Raw genomic sequence first — 4,656 nt, forward strand, 5'->3', positions numbered from 1 at the left:
AAGTCCTGCTCAGAATAGACCCGCTGATATTAATGGACATGACTAACTTAAGTCCATTAATCTCAGTGGGTCTACTCTAAGTAGAACTTACCTAGGCTTGCCATACGTCCAGAAAATTCTGAACATGCCCAGAAATCGGGTGCCTAAAATAGTGTCTGGGGATTTTTTCAAATTTTTTAAAGAGCTATCTGGAATTTCCAGGACGTATGGCAACCCGTCCCGTCCCCCCCGGTTTTCTGGTTTTTTCCAGACCATTTCCCCAGAGGTTTCTTGGGGGGGGGGGAATTCAGGGGGAAGCTACGCCCTGGTGGCAGTGGAAGTGATGAGCGGTCACTTCCCTTGGTTGGGGAGGGAGGAAGGCAATGCAGCGGTGGTGGTGGCGGCACAACTGGAGCAACATCTGTCGCAAGCCTGGACATTTTTGCTTTTTCCAGGGGGAGTGTTGGGGGGTGTTTTCACGTTTGTTTTTGCCTATGCCTTCCCCTGCAGCAGTGGCGATAGCCCCCAACAGCTGCCTGATGCAGGGAAGGCCCAGGCAGGACTGGAATGTCGTGGGTATGTGGCAACCCTACCCAAAACTTTATTTTGAGGGGGGAAAGCTCAACAACTTTCCCTGGATTTTCACTTTTGGGAATATGGCAACCCTAACTTAGGCCGCATATGCACCACACTTTTAAAGTACTATGATACCACTTTAAATAGTCGTGGCTTTCCCAAAGAATCCTGGGTAGTGTAGTTTGTTAAGGGTGCTGAGAGTCGGCAGGAGAACCCTATTCCCCTTACAGAACTAAAACTCCCATCGGCTCAGCCAGCTTGGCCTATTTGCCTTAACAGTCAGTCCTTCCTCCCAGGGAATTCTGGGAGCTTGAGTTCCACAACTTGAGGAGGTGGCTTGGGGGCTCAGGTTCTCTGCTGTGGCTTTAATTAGATGGTTTTTCTTTGTTTAAAGAAAAAGTGTACGTGATTAATTCTTGTTTTCCTCTTGAGTTAGCTCAAAGAAGTTCGGAAATTTCAACAGGGCTTTGTTTTTTTAAACAAGCAGTTGCTTTTAGGAACCTGAAACACAGACAAGATTTTCAGGGTTGGGATTTGTATGGGAAAATTTATTACCAAAATAAAGCAGAATAAGCAAGGAAGGCGGCACAGAGGCCGCCATGACTAACTTGTGAAATTCCTGGGAGGGAGGGAAGGAAAGCAGGTCCCGGGCGTGCAAAATTGCAATAAACCACACATTGTAAATGATTTTGCAAAATGATAACACAAAATTATGTGCGCAGAACATCGGCGGAGCTTTGCAGGAGACGATGATGCAATGAACAGAGATCCACAGAAATCAAGGGCTCCCACAGTTGCACCGGTGAGAGGAAAGGGGCTCAGTGGTTAGAGCTTCTGGTTTGCATTCAGAAAGTTTCAGGTTCAGTCCGAACCATGTGAGACTGAAATCCTGCCTGAAACCTAGGTCCTAGGAGAACTGCTGCCAGTCCAGTGTGCTCTGAGTCTGTTAAATCCAGGGACCATAGCTGATTCTGTCCTGGGGCTCCATGTTGTTGTTGTTTGCTGCAAAATCTTTAATATTGTTTTTCAGCCAGGATGTTGCGCAACTTTGGAACCGACTCCTTAAGGAGGCTTGGCCATCTTTGACAAAGTGATCTTCCTTGGGGTAGGATGTTGGGCATTTTCCTTTTGGCATTCCTGTTGGTTTCTTAGAGGCTTTCTATCAGTATCTATTGTTTTGTGATGGATTATTGTTTTGCTCAGGTCGTGTGGATCCAGCAAAGCTTTACTAAAGGTTGGAGTAAATTTACACACATTTGAAACATCAGAAAGCCACCTTTTCACTAGTCAGACAATCCACTGGTCCATGTAGCTCAGTACTGTCCACACTGACTGGCAGCAGCTCTAGAATCATAGAATTGTAGAGTTGGAAGGGACCCTGAGGACCATCTAGTCCAACCTGGAATACGCAGCTGTCCCATAACGGGGATCAAACCTGCAACCTTGGTGTTATCAGCACCTGTTCAAGTGTCTGTCTGTGTAAGATTCTCTTATGTCCTAGGTATACATGGTATATAGCTCTGTTATGCGTCTGTGTGGGCATGTCGAGAAAGCAAGGAGCACAGCTGCGAAACTTGAGGCCGATTCCTGCAAACTCCATCCTCCTCCTAGGGGTACAAGTGCACACAGCGAACGCCAATCCAAATAGTGGTAAAGTAATAACTTCTGGCAGTCAAGACAGATCCTGGATCCCTCCTAAAACAAAGCAAATGCTGGAGGGGGTGTGTGTGGAGAGACATGCAGGGAGTTGTGATAACTGTTAGCGAAAGGATATTAGCTCTTTGGCCACCTGCTTTGCTTTTTCGGAGAGGTGCATGAGTCACTTCGATGGAGCACAATACCTTCGTGTAATGTACATCTCAGCTTTCCAGCTCGTAGCATTAAAAACATCCTGCTTCCTGCAGCCATGTGCCATCTGCCCAGAGCAATCGGCGCGGATCAAAGCATGCGCTTCCCGATGGCCTGGATGCTGTTTCCTCTCCATCCGTGGTTTTGTTTTGGGTATGTCTGAAGTATGTTGTGCAGCCCACATCTTGCCCTGCATCCTCCGCTGCCTGAGTTAGTGCTCCACTTGCAGATTTCTCTTCATCTGCGGCCAGACAGCTTCCTCTGTGGCTGATTTAATGCTGGAGAGAACCCAGAAGAGGGAGGGAAGCATTGCAAGAAAAAGGTACCAAGCTAGGGGTTGTGCTTGAGTGGCTCTTCCAGGGCACAGCTCAATGGCAGAGCATTCGCTTTGCACACAGAAGGTCTCAGGTTCAATCTCCAGTGGCATCTCCAGGTAGGAGAGACCTGAGACCCTGGAGAACTGCAGCCAGTTAGTACTGAGCCATTGGTCTGACTCATGATAAGGTTTCATCTGTTTCCATGAGTGACCCACACTGAGCTGGTTTCACCAGGGGTGAGGAATCTCCATCTTAGGAAGCCAGTTTTCCTGATCTGGCCCTCAGGCTACCTTGAGCTCCTTGTAGGAAAGGTGAGATATAAATGTAACAGTGAAATCAAATTTAGTCCCTCATAAAGGGTGGCGCTGTGGGTAAAACCTCAGCACCTAGGACTTGCCGATCGCATGGTCGGCGGTTCGAATCCCCGCGGCGGGGTGCGCTCCCGTCGTTCGGTCCCAGCGCCTGCCAACCTAGCAGTTCGAAAGCACCCCCGGGTGCAAGTAGATAAATAGGGACTGCTTACCAGCGGGAAGGTAAACGGCGTTCCGTGTGCTGCGCTGGCTCGCCAGATGCAGCTTGTCACGCTGGCCACGTGACCCGGAAGTGTCTGTGGACAGCGCTGGCTCCCGGCCTATAGAGTGAGATGAGCGCACAACCCTAGAGTCTGGCAAGACTGGCCCGTACGGGCAGGGGTACCTTTACCTTTACCTAAAGCCTGGCTGCATTAGAAGGAAAGGTGAGGCCACAAGCCCTCTGCCCCATCAGCTTGGCTGGGAGCAGCTGTAATTTTTGCTCCTCCTTTCCCAGAAGGGGCCTGTGCAGTAACCCCAGAACTAACATTTGATTATTTCCCTCCTCCGTACCTGTTTTTCTTCTCCTTTTGCATCATGTTTGAGGAAAGTTGTAGGCAGTGCTATTTTTGTAGAAACAAAGGTGCCAGAACGCACCACAAACACTTCCCTTGTTCTCTTAGAATGGCAATGGCGCCCACCTAAGAGGTGCTGGAACTGAGGTCCGGCAAGTTCCGGCTGCAAAAAAGGCCCTGATTGTAGGTCATTGATAGGTAAAAGTAAAGGACCCCTGGACAGTTAAGTTCAGTCAAAGGCAGCTGTGGGCTGCAGTGCTCATCTCGCTTTCAGGCTGAGGGAGCCGGCGTTTGTCCACAGACAGCTTTCCAGGTCATGTGGCCGGCATGACCAAACTGCTTCTGGTGCAATGGAACACCATGACAAGTGCTAGAGCGCACAGAAACATTGTTTACCTTCCCGCCGCAGCGATACATACTTATCTACTTGCACTGGTGTGCTTTCGAACTGCTAGGTTGGCAGAAGCTGGGACAGAACAACGGGAGCTCACCTTCCGATCAGCAAGCCGAAGAGGCTCAGTGGTTTAGACCACAGCGCTACCCACTCTATCACTCAGTGATAGAGCATCAGTCAGTGTGGACAAAACTAAACTAGGTGGACCAGCAACGTTCCCCACTTCTGATTCCTAGAAACTGGCATTCAGAGGCCTACGTCCTCCAGCAGAGGAGGTAGAACACCATCATTATGCCTAGCAGCCGCTGATAACCCCACCCTCCATGAATCTGTGTGATCCCACTTTAAAACCATCCAAGTTCGTGGCTGTTGCTACATCTTGTGCGAACAAATTCCATTAGTTTTAACTGAGTGCTGTGGAAGAAGTACTTTCTTTTGTCTGTCTTGAGTCTTCCAACATTCAGCTGCAATTCTTCTATGTTACAGTTCTTGTAATGCAGTTATAGCAGTTGGCCTTGATGAACAGCATTCATTTCCCAGAAGCGCTCTCCTCCCCATCAGATCCAGAAGAAGCGCTACAGATAAAATCTAGGCCAGCGGGGCAGGTATTCCTTCAGAGAGCTGACTTGATGGCAGTCAGAAGCCTTACAGGAGGGGTCTTGAGGGAATTACCCTCC

The sequence above is a fragment of the Podarcis pityusensis genome (assembly GCF_964106645.2).
Source record: "Podarcis pityusensis genome assembly, chromosome: 14".
Lineage (NCBI taxonomy): Eukaryota > Metazoa > Chordata > Lepidosauria > Squamata > Lacertidae > Podarcis > Podarcis pityusensis.